Here is a 12,708-nt window from a genome sequence, read left to right as displayed (position 1 = left end):
ATATTACAGTGCTCATAACACGAGGTCTCCGACAACAAATTTATGATGATTACTAAACAGCGCTAAAGACCGGGACGAAGAGCATGAAGCAAACTGGACGGGCGCTGACTTGCAACAGAGGTTTTCTGAATAAAACGCAGAATAAAAAGCCAACCCAGGCCGCAATAAACCACGCAATAATCAAATATCAAGTCATGACAATCCAACGCATATGCCATGTTCACAAAAATTATCTTCGTTATTTGTTAAAGCGAATGACGAATGACGAATCACTGACACATTTTTCACATAATCGCATGATATGTCTGGCCTTAATGATTACCCGGTTAATCTGTGCCGGATGAACATCCAAAATATCTTATCTGTAGAAGGAACGGTTGGCAGCTATCACACCCCTTACAATGCGCAACCAGATTGGAGCCTCTACCAATCTCTAATGATCTCTTGTGCTCTCGTAACCGAACATTAATACACCCGCCCATTTGACCCACATATATTTTATCACAACTTGCAAGGGCTGGGGACAAAGACTTCCGCTTTGCTGACCATTTTTTCGCTATTAGGTCTTTTGAAAAGTTTGCCATGGTAGCTCAAGACCAATGAATATTCTTTAAATACTTCAAGTGCAAGAGCTGGGCCTGAGATTTACAGTTGAACAAATGTCACAAGAGAATGGACTGCGTTTTCTGGACCTCACCTTGATGTTTTGTGCGCATCAGATGGTGGTATTCGCCTATGAGGTGCAAAGCCGCTGCTAGATTGCAGGTGGCAACATTCTAAGCTTGTAAACAATGGCATCGCTGTGTCCAGTCTGGAGCAGTCCTATCAAAATCATGCTTTCATAACATGTGGTTAAGCTTCAATGAACAATAACAAGGCAAGCGAACGCACGGTTTCTTTTTCCTGTCACATAAAGAACGAAGTCAGATAAATTTCTAAAAAAAAGTAAACCTGTCGTGCGAAGGTTCACGGGAGGAGGAGAGGAATGGACAGAGATATGCTAAAAGATATGTGGCCCTGCCATATACGCATGGTCCGTCACACAATCTGAAAAAATGGTGCCAGAAGGTGTGAAGTTGGTGTGGTTGACCCACACCTTTGACCCACTACTGCATCTTCCCCTGAAATTTAGCGCGGAACAGCGACCCGTGCTTTCACATAGACAAGAAAATCGCAGGGCGCGTATGACGGACAAGTGCTGATGCCGCATTAGTTCACAGAACAAATGCGTCACCGATCGATTAAAGAAAAAAGAAAACTCCGACCAAGCGATGAAACACATTGCGCCGAGAATGCGTTGATGTCGCCTAGGTGGTACTCGCTACAACTCGTCTGAGTCGTCCGCTTGATATGCTTCTGCTCCGGCCAGGTCAGAGAAAGGTGAGGTATTGTCAGAGACTTGGCCTAGGAGAGTGAACGGGGCTTTTCCCTTTGCTACGCGACTCTTCCACATCAATACAATGCGGCGAGATGCAATACAGCACTTTCCTGTAAAGCTGCAAACTGTTCGGGTCGAGCTTCTGGGTACAACTTGTTCTGTCGCGGCGTCTGTATTTTTGATTGGTTTTCCGAAGCAGCTCACCACTTCATTAGGGCTGACTGGCTGAAGCTTCTTGGTCTTTTGCTGATTGCTTTTCGCATGGTAGGAAGGCACCTGCCCATGAGGCCCACCCGGCAGTAAGCTGTGTTTTGCTCATTCCTTCTTAGAACTGGGCTTGTCGGGATGTTTGGTTCATGTTGCAAGGAACGAAAAAACGGCGCTAACTTACTGGATGAGTGCAAATGGCAAGACATACAAATGCACTGACTACATGCGCTGACTAACAACTTAGTCAGTGCATGTGTCTGTCTCTCCTTCCCAGTCATCCCGTCTGTTAGCGATGTTTCTTCGTTCCTTTCAAATTACTTCTTGAACGTTCTCGGCAATCCCTCCCACATTAAAACTATTTCCATTTCCAGCTGGATAATGGAGCCGGTAATGAGTTTAGCCGGAAAAATTTTCAACTGAAAAACTTTCTAGCTGGAAGCATTTCTGGTTTGATAATCAAGGTGGAGATTAAAACTTTTCAGCTCGAAATTGGCAACCCTAGTATGTCATTTCTAGTTGGCGGTAGGTCAATGTAATCTGGTTGTGAAACCACTTGCTATTTACACGGAATAACTTTTACTGGTAAACAATTAACACTCATGTGTTAATTGTTTTTCCTCTACAAAATTTCTCATCTACAAAATAAAAACACCTTGCTCTTGGCGCATGATAGCCTCAGTTGCTTATGCACCAAAAAACCCAACCCAACACAACACAACACAACACACAAGTGTTCAACTCCAGGTCTGCAGCTCTTTTGACAGTTTTCAAATAGTGTCCTGCATTTTCTAGTTTAGCGTGCGCATCATGTTCTTATCTGCGGATGACGTGTCAACCCCGTTCACCTTTCCCAACTGAGCCAGGCAACCTGCAACAAAAGAGTATATGCATGGTACTTCGTATATTACTTTGTGGTCAACAGTTCCATATAGGTGACTTGAAAGTAAGCTTGCCATATACATCCTCCAGCGTCATCGGCGTCAGTTGCTTTGCGGTGTATTCCATGCTGCCCATTTTTGCAGGTTCCAACTGTCTACTAATGCTTCATTTCGCCAGGGTTTCGATGCCCCAAATTAACTAGGCAGTTTCCCTAACCATGATTGTGGGCTTTTTATGCATGAAGAGATTGTTTGCTTGTTCTTTTGAGATATAAAGTTTGTTTGAAGATTGAACTATAAAAAAAAGAAAATGCATAGATAATTTTTTTTTGCTCAGCAGCTATCAATTGCGACAAGACTGAAGTTGTTTAAAAGCAGGTTTTATGCATTTCATAGTTGTCGCAACTACTAGCAGTTATATATCCGCACTTCCATCAGGGTGCAGCAAGTAGTCTGCATTGAAGCCATTTGCTCGAGCACAGGCACCTGTAACAATACAAAACATTAGTTCAAAATATAGTGTACACAAAAGTGAGAACAATGAAGTTCCATATTTGAAATCTAAGCAAGCACAGGTTCTAAGGATTTTACAGTGCAACAAATGTAGCCATGAGCTCATTTATCCAAACTTGGCTGAAATCTTTGTTTACTGACCCTCAGATTTACTGCACTTTGCGCAGAAGTTTCTGCTATGATCTGAGCACCTACATTTCATCATTCATGCTTCTCAGGTGTGCACTCAAGCATCTGCAAGATACAATAAAGCGCATGACGACACTTTTAGCAACAATAAAAATTCACAATCATTCACCTTAATGAACTATATGTACAGGTGCGGACATAAGTAAACGGAGCACGCTTTTCCGCTCAAATTAAAATCATGCCTTCAGCACTGGAGATAATAAAACAATATTTCTCCATGCAAAAGGCCACTGGGAAAGAGACAACATACAACGACTGCCACTTTCAATTATGCAAGCGGGAAAACGTTTAGAAGCAAATAGCGTGCTCCGTTTACTTTTGTCCGCAGGGGTACGTGAAGAAATCAGAAAACGGAGCATATTGAGATCTAAAAAAACATTTCCTTGCATTCCTTGAAACTCATGTTAGCCTCCTGGCTTTCTTCAGTCGCTATAAGCACCCAGGGTGGACAGTGCTGCTACAGAGGTTGCTGCGGCCATTTGCACCATGCCTGCAAGGGTTTGAAAACTACCAATAGTAACCATTGCACCTTTTTTGGTCAACATAAGTGCTGCCTTTCAAGTAACATTATTTTACAACTGAAGGCCATATAGTAGAACGTCCACTAGGCTTTTCAGCACTCTTATCACCTTGGTTACCCGCTACCGTTTGCAGCATCTGCTGGACTGAAAACATATTTTCGGAATACACAAATCCTCACGTCAATACAAAATGAGACGCTAAAGGTTTATGACTGACATGAATCCAAGTACTTTTCAATCTTTTGTTAAGGAATGCCACATGCCTATTTAATGAAGCTATGAGTCCTTTCTGGCTTTCAGTTCAGTCGTTCAGTCGTGTCCGACTCTTCGTGACCCTATGGACCATGTCACGCCACGCTTTCCGGTCTCTCACTATCTTCCTAACATCACATAACTTCGTCTGCAGTGCCTCGAGGATGCCATCTAACCATCGCGTTCGCCGCCTACCCCTTCTCCGGCGACCCTCAACCTTTCCCAACATCAAATCTTTCTCCAGCGACTCCTCTCTTCTCATCAGATGACCAAAGCAGCTGAGCTTTAACTTTAAAATTTGACCCTCCAATGAGCAGTCAGGGTTTATGGTCGACAACATCGACTGATTTGATCTTCTTGCAGTCCAAGGAACTCTCAAGGGTCTTCGCCAGCACCACAATTCAAACGCGTCAATTCTTCGGCGGTCAGCCTTTTTCACAGTCCAACTCTCGCATCTATACATCACAACTGGAAAGACCATAGCACGAGTTATACGGATCTTGGTTGGCAGACTAATGTCTCTGCTCTTTACTAGGCGGTCAAGGCTAACCATTGCTCTCTTTCCCAGAAGGAGGCGTCTCCTAATTTCATGGCTGCAGTCTCCTTCCGAGGTAATCTTGGAGCCCAAGAAGAGAAAATCTGTCACAGCTTCCACTTCTTGTCCATTGATGCTACAGGACTTGATAGGGCAAGACGCCATGATCTTTGTCTTTTTAATGTTCAGTTTAAGCCCAGACTTCTCACTCTCTTCTTGTACGCGCATCAGAAGTCTCTTGAGTTCCGCTTCACTTTCTGCCATTAAAGTGGTATCATCCGCATATCTAAGGTTGTTGATACGTTTTCCAGCAATCTTCACTCCAGCTGAAGACTCGTCCAGACCAGCCTTCCTCATGATGCACTCTGCATATAGGTTAAATAGGCAGGGCGACAGTATGCAGCCTTGCCTCACTCCTTTCTCAATTGGAAACCAATCAGTAAGACCATGCCCAGTTCTGACTGTGGCCTCTTGCCCTTCATACAGGTTCCTGATGAGACAGATGAGGTGAATCGGAACTCCCATCTCTTGGAGAGCTTGCCACAATCTGCTGTGATCTACGCAGTCAAACGCTTTCGCATAATCAATAAAGCAGAAGTAGATGGGTTTCTGGAACTCTCTTGCTTTAATATTTATATTTTCAGTGCTTCGCTTCCTTCTTGACAATCATCAAATATTCAGCTGATACTAAGGTCACAACCGAGCTGGAAGTGTCCACATCTTCGTAACTCTTCATTTTGTGCCAATGTTGAAAATTTTGTTCACACCAAATAAGCATTGTGACATAGCACCATGTTTACTGCTGGGAGCCGTTTTTACAGAGACTTTTATTTCACTATGTATGAATTTTTATGCCATTCGTAGGTCACCCCACTTTACAGAGGCACCTGCCAGTCACCTGCAGCGTCACGCTAGGTGATTAACTGTAACGTCATGAGAAACAAATGATGCACCTAGTTCGATGGCCTCCTTTGAGCGGCGCATCTTTTCGCTCGGGGTTCTTGAGATCTATCGCACGGTAGCTATCAATAGCCTGTAAGCAGGTACTATAAACAGAATCAAAACCTAAAGCACAATTCAGAAATCATTAAAAAGCGAGCAAAACTATGACTTAGTTTATCAGCATCAACTGTCATCCGCTATTGTAAACATTCACCTCAGCCTTTCACTCAAGCTGCACGTTCCAGCAGCGGATGTACCAGCATGTTTTTCCAATGTATGTTTCATGTACTTAACCAGCACAGCTGAAAACTGCTTTTTCTGTCGTAGCTTGCCACTGTCGTCATTCCTTGCATACTGTTGCAAGAAATATTACAACCAACGTTACTAGAACAAACTCGGTTCTACAGCTCCCTATACCGCCCAGCGGAGGAGTGTGTCCCAAGTGGCGGTCGCGAGAACTAGCGGCGGTGCAGTCAACTCTTGCTCCTTGTCGGCCGCGTCGTCTGCTACACGCGGAGCGAAAGCGCGGAGCGGTCAGCACACACGTAGCGTTTGCGTGCTGCCTTTGCACTTTACATGGCTGAAGTGTAATTATAACTACATTACGGCAGCTTTGGCTTCGAAGCGACGCATTACCTTGGAAACGCGTTTGTTTATGCGAAATTCACTTGTTAATGCTGTGAAACAAGTTTGAGCACCACCGGCTTGCTCACAAGCACAGTGCCTTGCTTTACTCCCTGACTTGTGTTTTGTAGTATTTTCTTTGAGGGCATATACCCTGTCGTGCAAACAAATTAGTCAAATTATCTGTGCATAGCTGCACTCTAACCTTAGAGGTAACGCAGTGGGTGTCACATTTACTACTGCGCGGCGCAGGTTGTCTCCATTACAAGCAGAAATCTGCTGGCTTGAGCAGCCTGTTCATGCAGTGCATGGAGTCTGGCTACTCACGTCAAACGATATATTGAATACATATTACGGATAAAGTGCCTCCGTCGTCGCCTAATTCGAATCGCGTCACGGCAGCGTTATTTTGAACACTTCGGCATAATCTTTTATTGCAGTCACGTAAACCACGTAAAACTATGGTCCACGCGCGTACTCGTTAGTACCAACTTCTCGAGTTAATTCATGCAGTTAATCCTAGTTAATTCGACGCAGTAACCGAAATGAGCAGCAAAGCTAAAAGAAGGAAGGTGGTGCAGAATGGGGGCCAGGCGCGCCCAAAAAGGAGTTTAAATGCTCGCGTGCTCACCTTCCGAGTAAAAATTCCAAACCGACGCCGTCAGACGCCGTTCGAGCAGTGCACCGCATGCCGCCACTTGTCGCAACGAAATGTCTCTCCGGAGATGCGCTGACGCAACATTATCCATGAAGCTTTGCACGATACAAGCTTTACCGCAGCCAACACAATGACGTGCGCCTACGTCTGACATATTCGAAACTACATTTATACTCTCTGCCGCATCAAAATTGTAAAAAGAAGACGTGGCGATAAGTTTCCTTCATCCGTGTGACAATACAGCGAAAACACCGCTGAACCGCCATCTGTCAGCACGCAAACCCATCGCGTTTTGGAAGATTCCGCCGGGTTTACAAGAGCAAAAAAGGCTACTAAAAATTAGATGCACCATAATAAATGCACAATAACTATGCCACGTTGCTTTAAAGCATCTAGAAGTTAAATTGCAGCAACGTAAAAACATAAAAATTCCATTTTGCTTTTGTAGTTCCAGTATTTAAAACCCCATTTGAAGATGTCCCTCCAAGCGATTGGTGTCGCTGGCAATGGATTTCTGTCCCCGTTTGGTTCAAAATAACGCGACCATGGGGTGGGCCCTGGCCTAGCTTCCGACGTGCTTATCTGCCCTCGGTTTCGCGCCAACACGCCGCCCCAGCTCCAGGCAGCTCACGCTGCCCGGGGAAACACCAACATAAACAGGACAAAGCGCGCGCGGGTTTAACACTAAAAGAGGCTGTGGCGCTCACACTCGCCCTCCCCCCTTTCCTAAGGCGGGATACCTACCGAGGCGTAAAACAAAGGTATAACGCGGGAAAAGGACGGAACCAGTACTTCTGCTGGTGGAGTGTATGCTTGGAATATCCGCCGAGCGAGGGTAGCCGTAGTGCCTGGTAGGTCGAGTACTTCTTTCTTTCTTTTTCTTTCTTTCTTCCTTTCTTTCTTTTCTTTTCTTTCTTTCTTTTTTTCTTTCTTTCTTTCCTCATGCGCTTTGTTATCGTATAAGGGCCAATCCATCTCGTAGCGAGAGAAGCAGAAAACCCTTTTGCTGCATCACTCAGTGGGCGCGTGCGGCGAAGTACTCTTTCGCCGACTGTGAACTCCAAGGATCGCCTTCCCTTGTTGTACTGGTTGCAGTGTTCCAGGCAGGCAAGATCTAAGTTCTCCCTTGCCTCCCTCAGAGTTTCGACCAAGCGGCTAGAAAGATCATGCGAGAATTTAGAATGACCAATAGCCAGTAAATCAGAGCCATTCAGAGGATGCTCAATAGGGAACGTAAGCTCGCGACCAAGGAGAATGGCCGCTGGCGTAAAACCTGTTGACCGGATTACCGCGGCTTTTTTGGCGAAGGCACCATCACCATCTCCTGAATACGAGCGTCCCAGTCTTCGTGCCGCTCTGTGCACGCCATCATCATAGTCTTGAGATTTCTATTCACTCGCTCTGAAATGTTTGCTTGAGTGTGGTAGGGCGTTGTTTCTTTGTGCTGCCCGCCACGAGCTTTGCAGATGCCACTGACTACCCTACCGGTGAAGTACGTGGCATTATCGATGATATCCTGAGCTGGGAAGCCAAAGCGGGTGAATGCATTATAGTAGTTCATCCCAAATCATCTTAGAGTCTAGCCTTTTCAGGGGTACAAATCTACGCATTTAGATAAATGATCACTGATTACTAACAAGTAGCGATTTCCTTTCATTGATCTGAGATAAGGATCCATTACGTCGCAGTCTACAATTTCCCACGGGTATCGGCTCTCTACAGGCTTCATGAGGCCCGGTTATTTCCCTCCTATTGTCTTCGCTGTCTGGAAGGTATGACAAAGGCGGACGTATGTATTCCTTCTCATGCGGTGCCATGCTGTGACGCGACATAATTTTTTACGTTTTCTTGCCATCGCTGTGACCTGCGAGGCATGCATCGTGAAAATACTCTAGAAAATGCTTGCGGAGGCCCTTATGAAATGCGGACTCATCATTTTTGGTGTACGCAGTGGGTATATACCGCAGGAGTAAGCCATCTTCTGTTTCCACGTAGCGGTCATAGTTTCCGTTAGGCGCCCGGCTCCCTGCAGGGTTGGCGCTGTTCACGCTTGTATCTGGTTGCACTAGGGTCGTCTGAGAGCTAAGCTTCGAGCAGCTATTGACGGGACACCAGTGTGCCCCAGGTGTCTTCCGGAGCTGCCACAGCGTGGACCGCCGGGATGTGCTCGCCCTCACCAGGAAGTGGCGCTCAGGATGCAGCGGCTACTTTGTTGAAACTGCATCGTCTGTATTTGACGCTGTAATTGTACCTTTGGAGAGCAAGTGACCAGCAAGTGAACCTTGAAAGCTATGATAGGGCCTGGTGGTCGGCCTGAATAGTGAATTCGACCCCATCCAAATACATGTCAAATTGCTTTAGGGCAAACAAAATCGCGAGACATCCTTTCTCTGTCACATTTTAGTTCTTTTCCGGTCCCTCTAGTGTATGACTAGCAAACGCCAATTGCCAAATCTTCCCTTGATGCCCTTGAAGCAATACCGCACCAATGTGGTACTCACTTGTGTCCCTTTGTTCTGTGAATGGCTTCTTAAGGTCAGGAAACCACAGGCGTGCAGTATCCGAGATGACTGCAGACAGTGTACGGAATGATCCCTGCTCTGCTTCTGCTCATGACCAGCGGGCACCCTTCCGGAGGAGCTGATGGAGGGGTCGCGCTAAGTGAGCACAGTTTGGGAGAAAGTGGCCGTAGAATCCCACTATGCCCAAGAAACTCTGAGGGCTCTTTATGTTGGTTAGTGGTGTGAGCTGCAGAATGGCCTGGAGTTTCTCTACATCCAGGCGAACTATGGCCTGTTTGACAATGAAAGCAAGAAGTTTGATTGTGCTTGTCAACAACTGAATCTTGTCGGGGTTAATGGTGATGCTGGCATTCTGCATTTGCTGAGGGACACTGATTAGATGAAGGAGATTGTCTTCTAGGCTTTCTGAGAACACTACAACGTCATCCATGTAGGCCATAGCGTTGCTATATTTAGCGACTCCAAGCGCACTATCAATTACATACTGAAAAGTAGCAGGTGAATGGCACAAACCGGAAGGCAATCGCACAACTTCGAACTGTCCCCGATGGCAAGTCAAAGCAGTTTTCTCAAAGTCATAGCGGTCAATCGGGAATTGTAGAAAATCCCTACCACTATCAAGAGTTGTAAAACATTTAGCTGCCCCAATGGAGTACATGACAGAGTTGACTGGCGGGAAAGGGTAAGAGTCGCGCACTGTAGATAAGCACGAGAGTAGATAAGCAAGGCGGAAGCACGGCTCGAGGCTTTTTGCCCCACGTTGAGCACCACATGAAGGTTCCGCCTTCTAGAATACGGGTCCGCGAGCCATGGTCCCACCTGACGAGTGAAAAACTAAGTCTTTCTTAAAATCACCGGTTTATTTCGAATAAACAGGAAATAATTAAATAAAAGAGAAACAAGATTGAACGAAACAGCGCTAAAAACATGCCATCGAGGTGCGCAACAATGGAGTCCAAAGAATAAAGCAGAACAAGAGTCAGGGCTTCACCGCGGCAATAAAAACACACTGCGGCGCGAATAGGGTGAGTAATAGGGCTAAAGGGTTAACGGCGGTACAAAAATATTGCTTCTCGCGTAGCAGCAGCTCACGCAAATACTCCTAAGTCATTTTTGTAGGCACTACTTCCGTCTTCGTCTGGCAGGATCTCGCTCCGTCCTACGTGTACATCACGCCGGCCTGTGACGCTCACTGGCCGCCCTTTGCTGGCCTCCCGTTGGGCCAAAAGCCTCGAGCCTTGCTTCCGACGTGCTTATCTACCCTTGGTTTCGTGTAGATAACATACCGCTCCCCATCGAGGCAGCTCACTCATGCGTACTTGCGCTCGCCGGGCAAACACCAACACAAACAGGAAAGAGCGCGCTAGGTTTGAGACACTAAAATGGGCTGTGGGTCCCCACACTGCTTCAAGGAGGAAACGAGGAGCTGCTCGATGCATTCAGGACATGTACATGTCAGGATCCCGGCCCCCCTCTACCCTGCTATACGGGGCCCGAGAATAAGGCCATAGATGCTTCAATTGAATTGACAGAAATTAGGGCGGTCCTGCAGGATCTCAAAAAGAGATCTGCTCCAGGGCCAGATAACATCACAAACACTGTGCTTAAAAATCTGGACGGAGACTCCTTACACTTCATTTGCGACGTAATGAATAAAATTTGGGAAGGGGCCGAAATCCCAGAGGAGTGGAAAATCTCCAGATTGGTCCTTATTCCTAAACCGGGCAAAAAACTTGAACTATCCAACATGAGGCCCATATCTCTCACCTCTTGTCTGGGAAAGCTCATGAAAAAAGTGGTCCAAATCAGAATATCTAGGCATATGGAAACCAAGGAACTCTGGCCAGTGGAGATGGTAGGGTACAGGCCGGGATTAAGCACGCAGGATGTCATGCTCAGATTAAAGCACGACATCGTTGCATCATATAGAGTCATCCTGGGACTTGATCTCACTAAGGCATTTGATAATGTTGAGCACAGAGCGGTTCTCGAAGGCCTAAACAAGGCTGGAGTGGGAAGCAAGTGCTTCAACTATGTCAAACTTCCTCACCTGCAGGAAAACTGAAGTTAGCTTCGTGGGACTTAGGTCCGAGCTCATCAGTACCGGGGGCATAGGAAGGCCTCAAGGATCTGTCATCTCCCCGGTACTCTTCAATTTTGCAATGAAAGGTCTCTCGTCCCATCTTAATAAGATAGAAGGCGTAAAACATAGCATCTATGCAGACGATATAACAATCTGGACCGATGGAGGCTCCAGCGCCGATATATCGCATAGGCTGCAGAAAGCGGCGTATATAGTTGAAAACTACTCCCTAGGTAGAGGACTATCTTGCTCTCCTCACAAATCGGAACTTTTCTCATTGTGCAGCAAATCACAACTAACCAGAGAATCCCACCTACCGCACCAACACAAAGCAGTTTAGGTATACGTGGGAGGGAGCAAGGTACCGAGAGTTAGCACCATTAGGATCCTGGGGTATTTCCTACAACACAATAAGAAAAACACCACAATCCTGAAAACGTTTTAGACGTATGTCGACCAGGTAGCGGGGATATTCAGACGAATCTCTCTCAGGAACAAAGGCCTCAGAGAACACTGCCTAATAAAACTGCTTCGTGCCTTTGTAATCAGCAGGATAGCTTATGCCACCCCCTTTCTCAATCTCAATCTTGGTTAGAGAAAATTATCAGAACGTCATTCAAAAGGGCCTTAGGCATCCCCCCCCCCCAACTCGTCGACAGAGAAGCTTCTAGCTATGAGAATGCATAATACCTGGGAAGAGATTGCTAAAGTGGTCAGGGAGGCCCAGATTTGGCGGCTCGAGTCAACTGTAGTGGGCCGAAAAAAACTGCAAGAACTATAGCTTCAGTCAGGTGAGCCACCCTATGTCGCTGAACTCCTGGAGCTTGAGACGCGGAAACTATTCAAAATTGCACCGATCCCTAAGAATATGCACCCGATTCATGACAAGGAACGAAGACAGCATAGAGCAAAGTTTATTCATCGCAGACTAATAAACGACCCTCCTGAGGAATCAGCCTATTGCGATGCTGCCTGCGGGTTAGAAGGGGCCGGGGTCATAGCAGTGGTAGATGGGAACCACTCCCAGAAAGTAATTGGATCCATTAATACGCGTAACGCTTTAATATCTGAAGAGACTGCGATAGCGCTACCATGTACAGGCACTGAAGCCAGAACTATCCTTTCAGATAATAAGGCGGCTGTTGTGGAGTTTGGCAAAGGCCTAATTTCCAAGCAGGCGGCCAGTCTACTGAGAAAGCACCCACGAAACCGGGAGGTTTCAGTCATCTGGGGTCCAGCTCACGAGGGTCTACCAGGCAATGAGGCTGCCCATCGCCTCGCTCGAGATGTATACACCGGAATGGCCATAGAGACCCCGCTTCCCGGAGCCAAAGACCCCCTCATTACCTACAAGGCGCTCTCTGAGACTCCCAGACTAAACAGAAGGATCTATCCACCACCAG

This window comes from Amblyomma maculatum, chromosome 2 (assembly GCF_055883805.1).
Source record: "Amblyomma maculatum isolate TAMU_Amacu chromosome 2, ASM5588380v1, whole genome shotgun sequence".
Lineage (NCBI taxonomy): Eukaryota > Metazoa > Arthropoda > Arachnida > Ixodida > Ixodidae > Amblyomma > Amblyomma maculatum.
The sequence above is the reverse complement of the archived record's forward strand: the minus strand, read 5'-3'. Positions refer to the sequence as shown.